Genomic DNA, 22,581 nt, shown 5'->3' with positions numbered 1-22,581 from the left:
AGGATTCATGCTTTTCCTAGTGAATTTTATAATATTTCTATTTCAAGTTTTACTTTTCCTTTAATTTTATTGAGACTTGCTTTAATTGTATTAATCATAGTTGCAATAGATGACAGTGCTGTGGAGAAAGAGACAAGGAGAGAAGGAGAAATATTTCCTTATATCATCAACATTCAAACAGGCAAATAATTGTTTTTGTATAGGAAATGAGACTAAATTGTCTTCTCATATTCAAAGCCAAATCTATGGTTTGTAAAGAATTAGTGATAGATCAACCTTAACACTTAGCTGTTTAGATTGTATTAAATGAATCATTTGAAGACATAAAAGTGTGGTCATGCTGTGTTCTAAATATTTCATGCCTCTTTTAAGTATGTAATATGGTAAGCAATTTAGTAATAGTAAGCTTTCTCATTATGGTTGCGTAAAATCCTGTCACAGATTCCTTTCTTTCCTTGATGGAAACCAATGTGTTTCCATTGTTGTTGATTTTTATCTTCGTTTTAATGACATTACTTCTTTGCTGTTTTTCCCCAAGGTGTTGATTTGGGATGTGGTATTTTGAAGCCAAGAAGCCAAATTCTCAACTGAAGTCACAACCCTGGTTTCCAAACTTGTGTGTGCGGGGGAAGAGAAGTAGTGTGAAAAAATGGTTTAGGTTAAACTTTCTCCTTCCTCTCTTGTAAAGAGGATTGCCTCACTGGGAAAAAACTCTGGTCAGTACTATCCCCTGAACTTTTCCTGAGCTCTGTGTGGGAGATGCTGACACCATGCCAGGGGCGGTCTAGCAGAATGGATGGCAGTATTTTAGGACTGAGCCTGTGTTCTGTCATCAATGTTTTAATCAGCAGAGATGTAGCCTGAACTAGTGCAAAGCACTTCATCTACCTGGACTTGTGCAAAGCATTTGACACTGTCCTGCACCACATCCTTGTCTCTAAACTGGAGATACATGAATTCTGTGGATGCAGCACTCACTGGATAAAGAATTGGCCAGATGATTACACTCAAAGTTCAAGAGCTCAATGTCCAAATGGAGACCGGTGATGAGAGTCAGTCCTCAGGGCTTGGTATTGGGACCTGCACTATTTAACATGATTTTAGGTGATATAGACAGTGGGATTAACTACACCCTCAGCAAGTTCATTTGTGGTGTGGTTGACACGCTGGAGGAAAGGGATGCCATCCAGAGGGATACTGACAGGCTTGAGAGGTGGGCCCATGTGGTCATGTGGTCATGTAACTTGAAGCAGTGAGAATAATTGTCCTGTGAAGGAAAGACTAATTTATAGTTGCTTGAGTATCTAAATTTGATGTACAAAGTAAGGAGCTTTAATTCTGCTGTAGGTGTGGATTTAATAAGAACAGAGACTGTCTACACGTAGTGTTGTGGCATTTGCCTTGGTGCTTCTGCCCATGGTTCAGACAGGTTCCTTCAGGCATTTCCAGTGTATGATGCTGCTTTTATTTCTACACAGTTGCTTCCTTAAAGAATTTCCAGAATACTAAAATAAGACACTGCATATTGACTACATGGATGAAGTGCAGCTTTGGCAGCTCTCAGAAATTATGCTTTAACCTTGGCAGCTCTCAGAAATTATGCTTTAAAAGAAGAGTGATATACACTTACTATGGTTGGTTACAAATCAAAACATGACCTATGATAAAGTGTATCACGGAAAATCTGGAAATTACAGACTTCTGATTTTTCATCAGTAGGCTGGAGCTATTTTGCTGTTCTCTTATGTATATCAGGTCTTGTTATGCATTCAACATCCCATATGAGGATTATCTACAGCAGTGTAAAATTAAATTATGGACAAGTCTTGGCTTCCTGGGCTTCTCATTTTCTTAGTGTATGTTGTAAAACCTGTACTTTTGTCAGTAAATTCATAAATAATTGTCTGCTGTTAGAGGCTAAAAGGGGATTCATCAGAAAGCAAGAATGGTTGAAAATAAATATGTGCTTTGGGAGCTGTGTCACACAAGGAGAAACTAAACAAGAACATAATCCAGAAAAACCAGATCTAGCTCTGCTCACATATGTTCCATTTCTTTGTAATGTGAAAATGAAAACAGGATCAGTGGGATAGCATAATTCTGCTAGGATGCAAAACCTACTGGGTATGGAAGAAAAGGTAATCTTAATCTCTTTTTCTTTCCTAAACTATCTTTCTGTAACTGGATAACTGCCTACCAGAGACAGAAAGGATGACACAAAGCAATTAGAAGCATGTCTTCTGGGAGAACATGTTCCTAAGGCTGTAAATCCACAGTTCCTGCCTAGCGCTGCATGCGAGGTACAGCAACCACACATCTCAGGAGCCATTTTAAAGCTTATCTAGAAAATAGGTACAACAAAGCCCCAAGTCAAATCGAAGCTATTGAATTTGAGTTATAAGCTTAAAAATGTTAGGTGAAATTTGTGGAAAAAACCCATCAAAGACCAAGTAGCTGGTGGATGTAGCGGTCAGACAGGAATCTGAGGAACACATAATACAGTATTGCTAACCTGAAAGCATTCACAAATCATCAGTCAAGACTGGAATGTCATGAGTTTGGGGAATTTTTTGATATAATAAATATAGGACTTGTTTTGTCTTTTAAAGGCTCGAAATCAGGGCATTTTTGAGTCACTTTTTTTTTTTTTAACCAAGCTGTGAGCCATAATATTATGTTTGGAAAGAATGAAAACTGAGAGTCTTACTTTGCTCAGGAAAAAAAAAAAGAAGTTTGAGAAAACACTTGTTGGGTGACTTGCAATAAAGGTCATAAAATTTGGCAATGTAGAGATAGATTAATTTGGAAAGTACTGTAGTTGAGGAAAACTGCTGGCAGTCAGTATGTGAGAATTTGAAAATAAAGCTGTTTCATTTTAATAAAAATAACAGTAATCATAGATGGGGCTGGAAGTAAAAGCTGCAATAAGGTTAGACTTCTAATATTTGACTCATTCACAAATGATTCCTGTTTTATAAAAAGAGATAATTTTTTAATTTGTAAATATTTGTTTATTTGCTTAGAAATTTTCATGAAACCAGTTGAGCTTTTAACTTCGTTTGTGCTTTTATACTGTATGGTTTGTCTGATGCTATATTTTTCTGTCCTGTTTAGGAACAGGAACAGTTGTAGGCTATCAAAAAGGTGTGTGAAGTATAATTTAAATCATACATTGAGTGATGGACTGCCATTATTCTGTTAGCTTTAAATTTGTAAGTTCAAAAAGCTTTTATTGATCCAGGCTTGTATGTTTGATTGGTGATATTAGTAGTGATCTATACAGACAATGAATATATACTATATTGTACCAGATTGGATCCGGATCAGGAATTATTTCATCTGCTTTGTGATACAGTCAAAAACTGCTTCAAGCTCTGATCAGTAGTAGTTGATAGGTACAAGCTTTTATTTTTTATTTGAATGAAAAAATGCTGAGTTTAGATTCCAGTTCAGAGTTGGTTGTTCTTTTTTATGTGGTTTTTTTTTTTTTGGTGGGTTTTTTTTTCCCCCATTAAGCCTTTTTAGCAGTGTAAGAGGAGGAATACAACCTGCAGAGATTTTTTTGTCACTTTATTTCTGAATATTAGAAATGTTTGTTAAACAATTATTTTATTAATCTACTTCTTAAGAGGAAAAAAAATCCTTCCTCGCTTCAGCTGGGGAATTAAATGTGAAGTTTCCTCCTGAAGGGCACATTTTATGGAGAAATTAAGTTTGTAATGGAAAAAGTGACAAGCTCAACTTTGGCAATGCAAAAATATACTCTTTACATTTAATACATAAAGGGCCATATACATCAAATGTATTTGCTATGTACTGCATGTTTATTACAAATTGAACACTTAAAAATAAAAAAGAAAGACAAAACCAGCATATATTCCAAGTGTTTCTTAAGTATTTGTTTAATATGACCAGAACAGCCTGAAAATTGTAGGACTGAAGAGTACATGGTAACTGTTTAAATAACATCAAATGCAATAACACGTTTCATTTGAAATGTTAAGCAGGTGATAAAAATGTCATGTAGAATTACTATTTAGTGCTTTAAAAGAACATAATTAGCAGAAAATACATAAGGAAAACTTAATCATCAAAGCAAAACCTGTGTAAATGAGGCATGTTTGCATTTGTTCAGGTATTCAGAATTTTGCAGCAGATCAGAACCTTTAGCAGTGTCTGAGTTGGACCATTGTGATGTGCTGTGCTGGGACTGGGCATTTCCAGCCATTCTCATGGGCATCGGGATACGTGAACATTGCAGTAGCTCATGGCATATGCTCCTGCCCCTTTACCAAGCAAACCAACAGTTCTAGGAAAAGAAGTAATAAAGGAAGTTTTTTTCTTCTTTCTTCCCCCTTTCAAATACGAGCAGCCTAGAGGGGACAGAAGTGAACTGAAAGCCATGTGAATCTCCTGCAAGAGGAGGTGACAAAGAGGAGGAAAAGAAGAGCATGCCTGGCACCATTAAGCCTTCCTCACTAAAGGTAAAAGAAAAAAAGTGAAATGGAAGGGGACATAACTCGTGGGAGGTGAATTTTTGGGTGAGTAACATAGTCTGGCTACTCGTTAGAGAAATGGTGGAAAATGAGTGTGCACTACGTGTTGCCTTGTAGCAACTTTTTTAGATTTGAGAAGGGACAAGCAGCCTTGAGGAACATATTGACCATAGACCCTTATAATTTTTTGCAAATTATTTTTATATAGGTGATATTTCTAGGACAACCAGGATTTTTTTATCAGCTAAAATAAAGCAATTAGTGTCATCATCAATTCATGATTCCTTCTGTTGCTGGAAGTTCTGCAGTTTACTTTCTGCTGACATACACTGTTTTTCTTCATTAGTTGCCTATGCTAAATCATTCTTTCCATGAGGAGCAAGAGAATCTTTCACTCTTGCTTCCCATCCTACCAGCATCCTCCTGAATACTTGCTCCTGTTTTCTCTCAGAATACTTACTCCTTTACCTTGTCAGCCTTTGCTGGCACCAAAGAGTTACTGTGCAAAGAGAAAGGTCCTTTCTGTCCAGTAAATAATAGCCCTAGTTATTATTTTGAGAGCAGGCATGAGTCGCTGCTACTTTCCTTGTCCTTTTCCTTAAGGCATAAGATGTTTTCACTGCCCTGCCATTTCTTCTTTCTCCCCAAGGTCGGTTTCATTTTCAGTGGATACACTTAGACAAGTCTTGGACTTGATTCAGTTGAAATTACCGTATGCTTGGCCTCTGTATCATGGAAGCACAAGCAAAGCAGCTAAACACTGTGGAAAGTTGTTGTTCTCTGTTTTCCCTGGCCATGCATGAAGCTCTGCAGTGCATAAGCTCAACCATTTTGCTTTGAATTGAGTCGCCTGGAACGATATGCTTTGTGGTCATACATGGAGCTGTGGACAGAATATAAAGTAGCCATTGCTTCTCACTCCTGCTCCTCCTCACAGTAGCTGGGTTTTTTTTTAATGATGGGTTCTAGCCTAAGGTTCAGACTCTCTGTCTAAGCCAGGAATAAGCCCAACTTGTCTTGCCTGTATGAGGAAGAGATTCGGAAAACTCTGATAGTTGGTTAAAAAAGTCAAGCCTCTGCCTTTCCCCACTAAACAGGTACTGTACAGAAATAGCATCAGCTTCAGGAATAACTCTGAAATAGCCAGGGAACATCTGCCCTGCCTAGCACGGCCTCAGGAGCTGCATTCCCCTTTTGGCTGGTAACCAAACAGAGCAAACCGAACTGGGCTGGGAGGTATCTTGACAGTGACTCACTGGTGTAATTTGTGACTTGTAAAGAAGAGGATACAGTGAGAGAGGTTAACGACTTGCCCAAGGACAGAGGCTGGAACAAATTAACTAATGCCCTAATTTCAAAATTACTCAGGCTTGTGGAACAAGGGTCTATTTTGGTGTTAAGGCAGTGTGGCATCATTCTGTATAGCTGTGAAAAAGACTGTGCTGGCTGCAAGGGGCTGGAGAACCAGACCCTGCTATGGACAGTCTGGAGCAGAGATGGAATTGTGGGAATTTCAGAATCAGTATCAGGTGTCCCTTAGTCAAGACCTCTTCACATTCAAGGCTATCTGCTGTTCACTCTGCTCCTTTTATTGGTGAAAAGCAAATCAGTAAAGTCCTTGCATGAAAACAGAAGTTTCACTTTTGTATCTCATAGTTTTCTTCAAAAATTGATGACTTATCATGAAACATTGCACTTGTAATAATGATCTGCAAGCTCATTAAGTGTTTCTTGCCTTTGTTTAGATGACTGAAGAGCTCAGGTATTTCATAGCCAAGACCTCTTTTGGTTAATGAAAAGTACTTGTGCAAAATTCCAATTTGCATAACACAACTTAATTTGCATTTAGACTCAATTTGGGTTTAAGCTACCAAAAATACAGGCGTTTGACTATCATTTGCTTTAAAATTCTACAGGGAGAACCAGTAGTTTAGCTGTAGACACATGGCTAGTAAAGACTATTTAAAATTTTTATAATACATTTAAATGAATAATTCTCACTGTAAATGAAGAGATTGACTATTTACTACTTGCAAGCAGTACACAGCCTTTCCAGACATGTAACTCTCTACTACAGGAATGATGGTGGTTTACCCACACTTAAAGCTATTTTAGAAAAGATGCCTATAAAATTATTTTACGTACTTAGTGTTTTGATTTTATTTTTTCTCACTATATTTCTGACTTTTTCATGATGGCAATAGCTTTATAGAGGCTATATGTCTGTGGAACAAGCAATATCAGCAAAATGGTAATCAGACTGTGGCCATTCTGGTACAATTCATCAGAACACAGGAAGTAAAATGGATATTTTATTTCCTTGCTATTTTAAGGGAATTTCTGGAATTCATAATAAACAGGGCAAAGCATTACAATGTCTCTACTTTTCTCATAAACAGTGTTGGGGCTATTAGCAAATGTAAATAAGAATATTGAAATTGATGAAAGAAACCTAATAAATAAACATGAAGCAAAGTACATTTATTCAGCTTTGGTTAATTGAATTTTGATTCCTTATGAAACATGCTTGCATAATGTGCTGAACAGGTTCTGTAAGATCCAATTTTGTTTTCACAGCGCTGTGTGACATGTCACTAATTGCTATGAAGTAGAGAGAAGTAGAAGATAGAAAAAGGGGTTTAGAAAGAAACATTTTTTGTGAGCATCCATGCTTACATTTCTTGGTTTTCTGATGGTCTAGAGATGTTTCTACCCTGGTGATCAGAACACCTGACTTCTGTCATAAACATGTTGGAGGACCTCAAATAAATGCAGTGTTCAGAGTAGTCCGTGTGATAGAACGATTGAAAACAGATTCAGGGCACTATTGTTTCCATCATCTGTAGCTGTGAGGATTGATGAGCACATGGTACAATGGATGAACAAATCTCTCTCTAGACATGTTCAAGGTGACTCAGAATCTTTGTTTCCAAAGTAAAGGTGTAATAGCCCATGTCATTTACCAGAGCTGCTCAACAAAGACAATTTATGAATTAATGTCTATTATCATAAAATCTTGCACAAGTTGAGGCTTAGACTGACCAAAGCAAAATGAACTGCCCGTGGTCAAAGTCATCTGACCATTTAGCAAAGATAGCAGCTCCATCAAAAAGCTGCTGTTCAGCTTAACCGAGGAGTTGGGAAAAAGCCATGTGTAAAAATGCTCTCCACACTTTTATTAACAGGTCAGATTGGTATGGTTATAATTACTCAAGGTTTAACTCTGGTCGGAAAAGACCTCAATTCCACATTTTGAACCATATTGGGTGGGCAAAAATGAAATGTTTGCCAGCTGTGCACTTTCCTTAAAACTGAGGATAGTGACAAAGTTTTACACAGCTTTGTTGTAGGTTGCCTTGACATGTGTTTCCCTTATTTGCTAGTTTGTACAATCAATGCTCTAAGTACTACACACAGGCATATACATATATAAATGTACACTGGAGACAGGTACAACCTATTAGAAATTTAGGTACCACAGGGTTATAACTGTTACCTGATACCTTATAAAGCCCAAGATACCTGACCAGTGCATGGGCTCTGTTGCTTGATGTAGTCAGGTGATAACATATGTACACTCATGCTGCCTACTTCAGCAAGTGTCAAAAGTTCATGCTAAGTACTACATAAATTATCACCTAATTAAGCGCTGTTATGGTTTGGATTGGGAGGGAAGTGTAAACTCGATTCTCCTCAGAGAGCTATATGCAGAAATATGATGTAGAATTAATTTTATGAATAAAGGTCAAAGATTAAAGTCTGAACGTATTTATTGGAAGAAGGAACTGGAAGGGAATCTTGACTTCCCTAATTAAATCCTTTTCTGCTTATGAAAATACTAAGAGGTTAATTTGGTTTTATATGTACTTCCCCATTATACTGTAGAGATGTCAGGAGAACTGGTCTGTTACTGGCATGGTTTACACCTTATGGTCCTTCTGAACTTCCCGTTGCTGTTCTTACATCAGTAGTTACTGAATCATAATTTAAGAATGCCATTTGCATGGAGGGTGGAGTTTAGGGTTAAAAGATAAGGGTGTTATGGAACGGTCTGATCTGAAAATATTAAACGTGTATATATGTGTCTATCAATTTGCTGAACTCATACAAGCCACCCAAATACGTTATTTATGTGATAGACCTGAAGACACAGGTACTTCTGCTGGGCCAGCAATGATATTTTCCTTTCTGGCTAAGAATTTTAAAACATAGAATCCATTATCTGCATCAGTTCAAGGAAGTATGTAAGATCAGGCAGATCTTAAGCGACAGGTGATAGGACGAGGGGGAATAGACTCAAGCTGTGCCAGGGCAGGTTCGGGTTAGACATTAGGAAAAAGTTCTTCACTGAAAGGGTTGTTGGGCATTGGAACAGGCTGCCCAGGAAGGTGGTTGAGTCACCGACCCTGGGGTATTTAAAAAACAGGTAGATGAGGTGCTCAGGGATATGGTTTAGTAGAGGGCAGGTACGGTTGCATTCAGTGATCTCAAAGGTCTTTTCCAACCTAGTGGTTCTCTGATTCTGTGATTCAGTAATAACCTTCTGACATTTGAGAACTAGGGAAAGACTTTAAAATCATTTAAACTATAATTTACTTGGATGCATCACACAAAATAATCCGTTTTTCTCTCCAGTTTGTTCAGTTTATGTATCTACATGAGAACATCTGTGAATGTGAAAAATGTCTGTTCTGGTGATCCTGCCATGTTTTTCTTCAGCTTCTAAGTTGTGCCTTTTGGAGAGGTCTAATTCAATAACAAAAGTTTGTGGTTCGTGCAGAGATTGATGCTTTAGATTACAATACCCTTTAGGACAGGGACAGCATCTATCTGTGTTTAACCTACCTACAAACCCATCAAAATGTGGATTCAGTGGTGTTTTTTGCAACTGCTGATTCAGAAATTAAGTAGAATGGTCCATGGAAGAGAGGGAAACAAAGATATATATCTAAAGTGAGAAATCTGATGTCAGGTTAACTTAAAAAAACGCTTTGAGAAGGACAAAAACATATTTTCAGGCAATAAATAGATTCTTCTAAAGCAGCTTGTGATTCTTCCACCAAAACCAACACCCAAGTCAACATTAGCAGTATGACAGTTGCAACATTGATTCAGAAAAGTGTATGCTAGTTTGATTTTTTCCTCCAACTAGACAGTTACCAGCTGAAGGCAAACTAAACATCTAGGGCCATCTGTGTTAAAACAACACCTGCAAATGGAAAGACATACCAAGTGGAGTGAAGGGAAAAAAATAGTCAAAGACGCAAGGTAGTGACACAGGCAGCTTCTTATCCCAAAATGCCTCTGACATTTCTCCTTCTCTGCACTTCAGGAAGACAGAGAGGTGGAAATGCCAGCAGTGAGACAGTTTTTTGTGGCAAGCAGTTTTCCACATCAGAAAGACCACCCCCACCACAACTGGCACCGCAGGTAGCCTTTGCAAAGATGCTGAGGGCTGCACCACTATAGAGACCAAATTACTTCCTCTTCTCCTCCCCAGGTGAAGTCTGAAGCATGTTGGCATATCTGTGTTGGAAAATTTTGATTGGCTTTACCAATATAGAGAAGAGATTTCCCTTGCTACTGTGTGTCTGACCTAGTTAAGCATTCGAACTGTTGACTGAAGCAGAGAAAAGCAGTTGGCAGAGTTCTTGAAGATCTTCAGTGGTACCAAACTACCTCAGTGCTGGTCTAAGTGGTAATATTTTCACTGTCTTCTATGGCATCTTGTTCTTACTGTCTGTTTGTTTTGAATGATATGCTTTGACATCATGTTTTTTTTACTAAATAACTAGAGACAAAAGCAGTAAAATCACTGATGTCTCTGCAGCATCTGTTTCTCCTCTTCTATAGCATTTAGATTTGGGATGAAATGAATTCAATGTAATTTGGATTTCGTTTACTTCAGTGAGAGAATAGTTAGGTCCCATTGGTTGCCTGTAGAGCATGCTCTACTCCTGGCTCTGCCATTTACTTCCAACTTCACTGTGAGCCAGATGTACTGCTTGGTGCTTAACCTTTCTTACCTACACAGTTAAGACAACAAGGATTATTCTGAGGTGTGTACTTCCACGAGATTTGAATTACTTTTGGCCAGGGAACAACAAAAATGCAGAACAAATGTATTATTGGGATCTCCATTTTCTATATGTACAAGTCAGCTGACTGCCTGAGGTCCAAGTTTTATTAACAGGCAGACTGGGTGACGCAGCAAGTACACTGACATGAGAAACTCCGTGGTCTGCTCTTTCGAAGTCTTAAGCAAAGAGGAACACATGCCCCTCTGGCCTGAATATGGTTTACTGATCTTTCAGTGCCTCATCTGAAAGCTTAGGATCAGTCAGCGTGCTAGAAATCCTACTGGACTCACAGCCGATGTGTCTGCAATGCTTCTTTCAGCAAACACAAACACAGTCTAAGGGCCTGGAATACACTCCAGCAATTCTCTGGCCCAAAAGCAAAAATAAACCACGCACAATATGTCACATTAGCTCTTAACTGCCTCCAGGAAGTTAAATGTTTGACAGGGAAATGTATTTGCTTGTGGCCTCATTCGATTCATGTTTCAAGGAAAGAATTGAAGTCATACCCCCAGTGGAGAGCATACATCGTGCAAGGGGAGGATGCTGCAGCCTACAGAATGTCATCATCCAGCACCCTCCTCCCTGCTTCCCTGTGGAGGAGATTTTAAAAAAATGGGTTACAATGTTGGGGTTTTTTCCCCTCCAACACTGACAAGAGTGTTTTAAATGGCAAAAGAAGCACATTGTACCCTGCCTGAATTAGAGCTCTGAATCATTTTGTTGGAAAGCAGAAGTTAATTGCTGAATTATTTAAGAAGAGGTGGCATGCCTTCTTAATTCCTGTTCCGTCTTCCCCTAGAACATGTCTCAGTCTGCTGCTGATCACTGTTTGTTCCTTGGACCAGGCATGGCTAACCTGATGAGCCATCCATCCAAGGTATACAGCAAGCAGTATGATTCTCTGTGGGAAAAGATGGATGGGATCAGCATGAGTTAGGTGTAGAAATCTTTCCAAATTGAGAAGGGATGATTTCATTGTGGTGGATCTCTTTGCACTTAACTTTCCACTCCTGGTGTCCTCCCAGTAGGAAAACATGGAGAAATATTAGTGGAGTCTTCCACAGAGTTAGTGTATGTATGTGGAACAACTCCATAAGGAAGTCTGTGGAGTTACACTCATGAAAAAAAAAAATATGCCAGAAAAGACTGGGTCCAGAGTGTAGAAAGTGATTTATAAAATACATTTGATAATTTCTATCCAATCCATTTTCTAATTTCCTTATCTGTTTTCTCCACCTCACTGCGGACCTGCTGTTAGCTGTTAAGGATGCCCTCTCAGACTAACCTCAGTGTTAGCTTCCCTGAGACAGAATAGTAAAACTTAGTCTTAAAAGTGGAGATAAAATTTCAGAGAGAAATGGAAGGAATTTCCTAATGTTCTAGTCCACGAACCATCTCAACTGTTACTGTCTTTTCTTTATCTCACCTTCAAATTCTGCTATTTTTTTCTTCATTCTGACACTGTGAGTAGCAGAACACTGTCAGAAACCTACTGCTGAACTCACAGCACCTCTGCACACTGCTGTGATAGATGGGGAGGTAACTCCAGAGCTTCATTAAAGATGTTTGTGTTTTCATGCCCAAAATACTTCTTAAGCTATTTTAAGTAGGCAAGCAGATATGCTAAAGCACTAAAAATAAACATTTAAAAATACTTGACCTCAAAATACCGATCCATGAGAAACAGAGGGTAAAAGGGCCTTTAAAGGGACCTTTTCCTTGCATCCTACCCAAAGCAGAACCTCAGATTTACAGACTTGTGGTTAAGGCAGATGTAGACTGAGCTGACACCTCAGTTGGCATCACAGGAAGGGACAGATATTTTCTTGTCCTCTTGGCATGGGTGTTGCAGGTTTCAGCACAGCATGGAGGCTTCCAATCTGTTCTTAATGAGATAGTACCACTCACAAAGGCCATCTTATGCATTATAGTCTGTGCAGAGGAGATGCTGTTGTGAACATTGTCTCTTAAACAATTCTGACCCTCGCAAGAACTTTTTTGCACAGTATTTGCAAAACAGATGCAATTTTACTTGCACAGAAGCATGTTTCCCTTTGGAAAAGCACCAATCCTGCCATCAGCTTGTCCTCTTGACTTTATCTGCTCCCTTTCAGCTCTTCTGGGTTTTTTTTAATGTGGGAAGGAGCCAGCCCTGTGTGGCTCACCAGTTCTCTGTGGAGTGACAGGAGCTGGACCACAGCTTGGGCACCTCCGCAGGCGGAGGTCCCTGCTCCTCTGAAAAGAGCATCAGATGGAGTATTAAAGAAGGGTGTGTTCTCAAAGCTGCCCAGCACTATCAACACTAACCAGCAGGATGACCTGTATTTCTGCTGCCCCATGCCAGATGTCAGCGTTTTGATACTCTGGATTTCACTGCAGGTCTGTGCTCTGTGGCTATGGTAAGGCTTCATCCTGAAATAGCTGTTTGGGTTTTGAAATTCAGGCATGGCTCACTTACTTGGTTATTCGAAGCTGCAAGGTTCAGTTGAACCCATAAGCAGCAACTGGGTTTAAGAAATGAGGAAAGATTTTCCTACATATTTAAAAACTGAACCAGTTGATACATGTTGCAATGTACATGTGTAAATAGATATATGGTCAGAAAATACTTTTAAAGCTTATGTCCCACATAACCCAAAATGTCTTATCTAATGTTGTGATGAATACAGAGGCTCCTCCAACAATAGTGAACAACTGGGGTGTTATTTTACACATTAGTATTGCAGAGAACTTGGTCTCTTAAGGAAAGTTTGTGGTCTTAAGATCAATGCCCAACTACCATTAGAATTTGTATTTTTGACCCTTCTTGTTCTGAAGATAAGCAGTGTTTCATTAAAAGGCAGATATCTCCATGACTTGATATGTGAGTTGAATTTTGTCTTATGCTGAGGGTTATATCCAGTCTCAAAAGGCATTGTGACAGAGAGGGGAATTGCCAGGTATAAATAATGGCATATGCAATACCCCTTGTTGTTGGCACATGGGTAGCTGAGTTTCATTTGTCTTCTAGGGTTGCAGAGGGTTGGACTGGAGGTACTTATTGTTTCTAAGTGGGACAGCTTATTTTTCTAGAAGTTCACCTTTTCCTTTGTCAGTGGTGTATTGGTGAGACCTGCTTCAGCATCATGGAGAGCACTAGAACAACGTTGGCAAGAGAGCAGTAGAAACAATGCCCGCTGTGTGAGTTGAATGCTGGACGTGACGAAGAAAACCAACTCACACATCTTCTAGAAAAGATAAGGGTTCCTTTCCCTATTGCAGAAAGTGAGAACACTGTTACAGGGAGCAAGTGCCCTGTAGTGATGCTTTTTTGTTACACAGAATGGTTTCAGTGCATGTCTCTCCCTCAGACACTGTGTTCAGGATGTTTTGTGACACCACAAAGCAGCTGTTCTTTACTTTCCTGACTAAGACATTTATATTCAACCCTAACATTTTAATCTAATAAAAAAAAAAAAGCTTTTTACCTCCTTGCAGTATAAACAGAGAACCTCTATATAATGGGCATCTGTGGAATATGGAATTAATCCCACTAGTGCGGAAAAACCTTCATAACTCTCTTGCGGCTTCATCACTCTTTGAGTTATGAGGTCTTCCTCTCACTTGTGGGATAAAGTCCAAACCCCACAGAAGCTTATTATGTGTCCACTATTTATTAAGACTTCATCATTTAAAACAAAACACTTAAGAAAGACACTGGGAAACATTTAAAATCAAAGAGGTTTCAGTCTGAGGAATATTTGTTGCATTTGAAGATTTTTCAAAGAAGACAAGAAAAAGTTCATTTTAGTCCTAATAATCACTGAACTTGCTGCTTCTGCTTATTTTTCTTCCCCCCTCCCACCCGTTTTTCTATGAGGAGAAATTCTGAGTGTTTTTCCTTTCTTTCCTACATGATTTTATAAATCTTTTAGTATCCTTGTGAAGACTTCACTTACTTTTCTCTGCCTTACAGCCCTGTGACTAGAGCCATTAACCATGAGTGGGATCCCTTGTTCCCTGGCTTACAGATGTAATTGTACGTACTTGCTGTACCTTGACTTGCAGAAAGGCCTTTAAATGACACTCACTGTTTTGCAGACATGTAACACAGTGCAAACATACTACCTAAAGCTTAAGCTGAGTAGTTTAGTAGTACTAAAATTTTGTACCAAGGTTGTTCTGGAGCTAAGAAGGTTGGGCAAGAGGTAGGGAAACGTACTTTCTCTTTGTCTTCCCTTGCCTTAGTTTCCACAGACAGATTGTTAGAATGATGATTCTTGTTTTTCACCTCTATTTTTTTACTAGCAGAAGCTAGTGTCCACCAAATTGATATAATATGAATGAACATAGTCACTATGTTGGCCATGCTGCATGGGAGTGAATTTAATTATTTCATTTTAGGAATTTATGATACAGGTTTAGGCAGCAATCTTTACAGTCACCATTTTACAAATAAGCATGACACCAGATTAAAAATTGTATTTTAATCATCTTGATGGGTTTTTTTAGTCATGCACATGCTATTATGGGTATTCTAAAATATTTTAACTTTGATATGCCTGGATTTGTAGCACTTTTCTCCAGTTATGAGAGATACATATCTCTACCTTACAGCTGGGGAAAATGAGGTAGAGGGAGTTGAATTTACTATTTTGGTGTCATTCTATACATCAGCAACATAACTGGGATGAGAGGCCAGAAGTTGCTGGCTGCCAGCCCTGAGCTCATGGTATGGCTCCTATGATACAGTCAATCAATGTTATGTACTGAAATAGGCATATACTTTTTCACCATCTTGCAGAGAAATAATGGTGAGGTACATTTGTATGATACATCTGGAGCTCTGGCATCAGCACCTCTCCAAATCTTGTCAGACATCAGGGGCTGCAGGCACTGTGCTCCCCTTCTGCTGGTACTGAGGTTAGATGAAAAGCACAGTGCAGTCAAAAGGTATGTGCCTGGAAGACTGGTGGTGTTGGACATCTTTCCCCCCTAAAAACAAATGTTTAGGTAAGAGCAGGCTGCCTCTGGGGAGTGGGGAACAGGAGAGGATCTCTCTACCTGTTGGAAAATTGTGGGCATGATGTAGCATTCTCTACCTCTGGAAAAAAAATATCAGAGGCATTCTTCAGGGGAACAACCAAATCTTGGGTGCATACTTGAACTCTGAATCTATTCACTTGTTCACACGTTCTTCCAGTTAATCACTTTTCTTTCCCTACTCCTCACAGAGAAAACATGATCTGAAGTTAAGGCAGACAGGGGAATAGAGAACAAACAGCCATAGCTGCTGGCTGTTAATACAAAACCTAAGGGCTACTTATAGTCTCCAGCAAGAAGTCAGGATGGGCCTCTTTTTATGAGAATTTGTGAGATTTACAGCAAAAGAAAGTACTGCCAGTCAGAGGGCTTCTACTTGATGACAGATCTTTCTGCTCAGCCTTTGCTGCTGAGTGCAAGTGAATTAGCACAAAACGACCCTTTTATTCTGCTGTAGCATGGATTTATGCTCACAGGGGCAGCTCCTCAGTAGGGGTAAATTGTCTTAACTCTTTCAAAGGATTTGAGTTTGGCAGTTTGTGATTTGATCCTGGCAAAAGGTGAGCACATGCCTTCAAGCTCTATGACTTCATCTGCGAAAGCCACTGTCACCACGTGGCCCCTCCAATCTTAAGCTTTCTTGTACTGTTTTGGTCAGCTTTTCAGTGACATTGAAAGGAATTTCAACCCACTGTAACAGATGCTGTTGTAGCTTCAGTGAAATAATGCTTTTGATGTAAATAATTTTACTTGTGAAAAACTTTGGGATGTGATGAGAAGCCACAGAGATAAACTTCTTTGCTTGTATTTTGGAATTACTTTTCCATGTCTAGCAAATTCAGTCCTTTTTTATTATCTTTAAGAATTTCTTCTATATATGTTCATTTAAAAAGAATTCTAGGATGATTCTGGTGACAGTGGTCTGTTTTTTTCCTTTCCATAAACACGTAATAACAATAAACATAAAAGGTACATAAATTCAGTTTTCAAATTAAAAGAACAGAAAAGGCAAGCAAAGCACAGGGTGCAGAAGCAACAGGAAGTGAAAAAGGTGGCGAGAGTGAAATAAGAATGTAAATCACATTTTTTATGAGTGGCCACCCGGACGACAGAGTGCAGAAGCAGACTGGGTTGTTGTGAGAAATAACAATGAAGAGTGCACATGTAATAATACAAAGTGCCTAAGAGAGGGGCTGGGCCAGGGCATGGGTAGGGAAGGCTGTCCTAGAGCAGGGTTTGGAACAGGCTCATTGCTTACACTGCCTCCTGCTTCCTTTTCAGTCCCCCCCCAACCCCCCTTCTTTTTTTTCTTAAACGAGGTTGGTTTTGCTAGGGATGGTCCAAAAAAGCACCCTCTTGAACAATAAACACGAATGACTGTGGTGGTCCTGTCAGCTTTGGATCTTTGTAAAATAACCAGTGATCCACAACACTTTCTGGAATTGATTTCACAGGCTTTCCCCCTGCCTCCTCACTGACAGCCTGGAAAAAAAATAATTCCCCTACCACCATCAGTGACTGCTATTCGCTTTCCCATTATTGTAAATTCTTACATGCAAAGAGTCCTAAAGAGCTATCCCTTTGAAGCAACGGTGATTTTGCTACTGAAGGAGTCACAAATCAAGCACTATGCTCACAAGCTATTACATTTTGAAAAGAACACTTCCAAATGATTAAATTGCTATGCATAGCAAGGGCTCGAAACTTTGATGATTTATTCAGACTCCATAACCTATAGTCAAATATAAATTTTTGTTAATAGTAGCATAAATGTAACATTCTCTCCTCCTTCTCCCTCCCCCAGTTTTTTTTCCTAAGTAAGTGTAGGACTTCCAAGATTTTTAGAAGAAAAAAAGCATCTGTTTTTCTGTATGTTTGCTTTTTTTATAGGCTTCATAAATCCAGCAGGCTTCTATTTGGACCACTAGGCCCTTTCAATAGAAGCATGTTTTCACTGGGATTTCCACATTCATAATTATTCCTCTCGTTTCTCTGCTGTGAGAAGACAAGCTGCTATTTCATTGCTTTGGGGAAGTTAATAATATGGTAGGCAAAACATCAGGAAAAATTATAATGAATGAACCTATACAAATTGTAGGGAAACACATGCTGCTGTTATAAAATGTTCCCATCATAAATCCCGGCAAATCACTCTGTGCACAAGTGAATAACTTTTTAACACATAAACACTCAATTAATTAAAGGTAATATACTGTATAGGCTCGAACCAGTGTGACACAGAAAAGACAGATTCAAATAATGGCATTCAAGATTGTGGGCCCAGTCGTGTCTGCCACAGTCCTCCTGAGGGATTTGGGAATAATAACTCTCCAAAGTAACTCTCCTCTATACCTGAAGTGAAAATGAAGTTCTCAGCCTCAGCGTTGCAATACTATATTATTGCATTCACTTAAGACATAAGTAGGAAACTCCCTACTTTTTTTCTCACCTTATTTCATACACATAGCAAATGTTTCCTCAGTTTCATGTAGGTCAGCAGTCCCTCCTCCTCCTCCTCCCTACTGTTTCTTAATTATTTGTGTTCTTTCCATCTTATCCATGGTTCCTGAAAGATTATTTCCATTATTTGCGGGACCAGTTAATTTATTGACATTGCCTTTTCTATCAGTGACTGTAGTTCAGCTCCACTAAAATATATCTGTTCATTTTGAGAGCCATGTTGTCTAGAATTTGCTGGGACTATTTTAAAAATACTCTTTAAATAAATTTTTCTCTCTCTATGGAAAAAAGAACAGAGGGAATACGAACTTTGGAAAGTCTTCAGTTTCGATTATGTTTGTGTCAAGATCAGACAGAGACTCACCAGCTGCAGAAAAATAACCAACTTGTGCTCACATAGGAAGGTACAAAGCAATGCTCAGTTCCCCGATGCAGGGGTTATTTAGTTTTCTTTTAAGTGGAAATAGCTGCAGCAAAAGCCTCTGAGAGCAACTGACCAAAACTAACTAAACGTAGTGACTTGAATGTGAGACTTTTCCATTGAAAATTTCTTATGTTCACATACCTATCTGAAGTTAAGTGATATTGCTATATCATTGGACAGGTTTCTTTATTATTTCACTGAAAAAAAATAACAATAATCACTTCTTTATAAATTATCTTTAAGGTAGAATGGGGACATTTTTAAATTCCTTGAAGGTTTCTGAAGTAAAGGATCTTTTTCCATTCAGGTTTAAACTGCATATCTATACTATAAGCAGTTCCTATGTATATTGCATGTGACAGAGGTTATGTCTTGATTGTGTAAATTTGACCTAACAAAAAATTTTTATTACTACTCTCCACTGGTCTTCCTTGCATAGATTGGGTAGTTAAAAGTTGATCTACTTTTGTATCATTTTTATGATTGATAAGTCTAATGAGAACTAAGGTTTCCACAGGATGGGAAAATTCAGCAAGTGACTACTAGGCAAATGAAATGAAAAGAGAATAATGAAATCTATTCTCTCATGCCCCAAGGTAACAGAGCCTAATAGCTGACAAGGATAACTGGAAGTGTTTTGGGTATGTGCTGTGTGATTGCTCGTATGAAACTGGCTTGTCACACCTAACCTCCTGCTTGAGCACCAGACCAGAATGAGTATGCTTCTTGCAATACCACAAACAACACAGCATCAGAGGAAAGGTGCTTGTTTTCTCTTGCTGGTTATTTCCTTTTGTCTTCTGTTTTTAGTTGGAGATTTTCCTCAGTCAGTACACTCACTGGAGGCTGATGATATTTTATGCAAACTTGAAGTCCTTTCTGCATCTTTCCCCATGAGAAAGAAATCTCTGTAAAGCAGGTGTCAATTTCAGAGAGCGGCAATCACAGACTCTACTTGGAAACCCTTTGGTGAGGCTACTCAGGTTGAATAAACTGATGGGCTAGGCTGGAAAATGAGATGCAGCAGTTCAAACATCTGTCCTCTCCACTCACCTCATCTCTGATGGTAACCCCCTAAAAATGCCGTCTATCTAACCCAGGGTACATGAGTATCTCCTGCTACCATGGGAAAACCTCCTCTCCTCCTACAGGGAAAACCCCTCCCATGGTGTCCTGGGTTTAGCTAGGATAGACTTAAGTTTTCTTTATAGTAGCTGATGTAGTGCTGTGTTTAGGAGTTCAGATTAGAGCAGTGCTGATAACCTGATGTTTTAGTTGTTGCCAGGCAGTCAAGAACTTTTCAGTTGTTCATGTTGCTCTGCCGATCCAAACTGGCCAAAGAGGTTATTTCATACCAATTATGTCATGCTCAGCATAGAGGGGGGCTGGTGGGGAGGAGCACACGTCTCGAGCATGCAAGGTTTTGGGGATGATCTGGCTTTGGGATAGGTCTGTGCTGTACAGTCTGAATTGTGTGGTTCAGTAAGAAAATGCATTGTGTATCACCAGTTTTATATGTTTTGCTATAAAGTCCTACTATAGTTATTTCCTTCTCTCTGCTGCCCCAATAAACTACCCTATCCCAACACATGGATTTAGCCTTTGGTTTTCTTTCCATGTGAAACCATGACCCATGTTCACAGGGAATCAAAGGGGAGTCCTTAGTCATCTTAGGAGAGGTGTGTGGGTTGTTACACTGCCTAACAATAATTAATCACCTTGTTAGGCTTCACCCTTCTCACTCCTCTCTTCTCACTCTTCTTTTTTTTAGTGAGTGAGACCAGGTCAGTTTTGTGAGGCATCTGGATTGATATAGACAGGGCTTCCTGAAGTGTGTAGTGGAAAAACAACAGACTGAGCACATACCTGTTGGACTTAGCAAGTGCAATTATAGATTAGGAAATTTCATACGAAATTACTGGCAGAGACTTTTCAGAGCCTAAAAATGAAGCCCCGTGCTTGGCCACCGCTACTTTAAATGATTCATAAGTATTTAGGCCATTTAAAGGCTTGTTGGTTGCTATAAGACTTTATCCTGTTAAACCTTATCCTTCACTTACGACATTTGAAGTTTTCTAGAATTTATATCTTCCATTACCCTGCCCTTATTCATCATATTTTGTAATTACTCTCTCAAGAGCATCTATTTTTAGCTGTGGAAGTTATCTTCTGTGTTAACAGCTGATGGGTATTTTCATGCCAAATTAAACAGTTCAGCCCCCAAAGAATCCTTTAAATTAAAAGTATACTGATACTGACAGTAGCCACTAGCAAATCCATGTTGAGTATGAACTGATCCAGTCTAGGTCTTGGCAGCTGGTGATTACCCAAGGGATGGATCCTCTGGGAGATTGTCTTAGTCCTTCATCTCCTTTTTAATCTTTGGCCTTCTCATCACCATGTTTTCAAAACTGGTTTAGTTGTTTGCTATGTGAAAGTTGAAACCTGATGAGTTGTTGCTGGTGCTCTGCTTTGTGTGTTGCAATACTCATTGTAATACTCCCCTATTTTGTTCATATCTTACCAAAAATGGTCCAACAGTTGCTGTTAAAGTTATTGTAAAATTTAGGCACAAGGGAAGCCTTTGAAATCCACTCTGTAATAAATAAGCAGCTTCTGGAACTGTACAAAGAAATAAACCAGAATATCAAAATGGAAATCACCCCATAATCTTTAGTTTAACTCTTACTAACAATGCCATACATTTGAAGGAATTCTAACTGACAAGAACAGGACAAAAGGAGGATGAGAACAGGGTATATAGTTTTTGATGAAAGCAAACGAAACTTGAAATAACAGGCTACATATTTGTCATGTTTTTCCTTTTTAATTTGTCAATAATATAGTTAATATAAAGAGTCTTTTATATACATATATATATTTAAGAAAGTGTCCAAAGTAGTAAATTTTTTTGACCTGGCTATAAGCTGCACCCGTGGAACTTGATTCACCTTATTGAATTCTGTCATTTGAAAGGTAGAAACCAGATGCCTTTTGAACAGTGTTGAACAGCATTATGCAGCCATTCAAGATGGAAAGAGAAAACATTATGTCAGGAACCACTGAAACATAATTCCATGAGATGAGATGAGAATTTTAGGAGGAGAATTTTAGGTAGGAGATATGGCATTGCAGATTTGGAATCTCTTTAAGCTTTCTGTCTGACTGACAGACCAGAACACATATGCCATTTCCAGTGCCTGAATTGCCTTGTTCTAGGCTGGATGGGAGCATCTTGTGCTGTGTAGGTTAACCCTGCATGTCGAGTGGATGCCTGAGTGCTCCTGGCTTTGAGTAACTGCTGAAGAGAGAGACACTATCTATAGAAGGGGGGGGTTTATACATAATACATGCATGTGCACAGACAATAGCAGTGACATTGCTATAGAAGGAGGGGGAGAGAAAGAAAACAAGCCACTCAGGAATAAATGTGCCTGGAGTTGTCCAGACACATGCATTTGTTAAACTGAGAACGAGCCCTCTGGTCCTCTTCTTGGAAAAACTCTTGATGAGGAGATGGCTTGCTATGGGTTTGTGAGGTAAAAGCTTAAATGGAAAATAAAATCTGGCTTCTGCTGTCTGGGCCGAGGCTCCCTTCAATTATCCGCTGGCATGACCTCACTGGGAGTGGAGCTGAAAGCCTTCCTGGGTCGATGCAATGCACCACTGCTGCTTACTTGCCCCCTTCCCTTCTGTCCTCAGAGATTACCTGCTCCTCCACCCAACCCCAAGCAATAACGCCTGCAGGGATGACGCAGCTAGACAGTCCCTAATGCCAATGACCAGGCACTGGAAATTCAGCCTTCCCAGAAAGGATCTTAGCGTGGTCCTTCCTGCCACAAAACATCAGACTGAACTGGAGGGTGACGGTGTCCAGAGCTAGAATAAAGCTTTTAGCAATAAAATCTTCCATCAGAATATATATAAATACCATTCAAAATCCCTCCTCTGGGCACTGTAACAAATTCATCTGCTCCAGACAAGTGGATGGTGAAGTATTTCCTCCTTGTGCACTCCAAGTCTCCATGGTGAGCTCAGATACCAGACTGACAGACAGTGTCTCAAAGTCTTTTACACTGTCCCCTCCTAACCATTC

Source organism: Gallinula chloropus (genome assembly GCF_964237585.1).
Source record: "Gallinula chloropus genome assembly, chromosome: 7".
NCBI classification, from domain to species: domain Eukaryota; kingdom Metazoa; phylum Chordata; class Aves; order Gruiformes; family Rallidae; genus Gallinula; species Gallinula chloropus.
Note: the sequence above shows the minus strand (reverse complement) of the source record.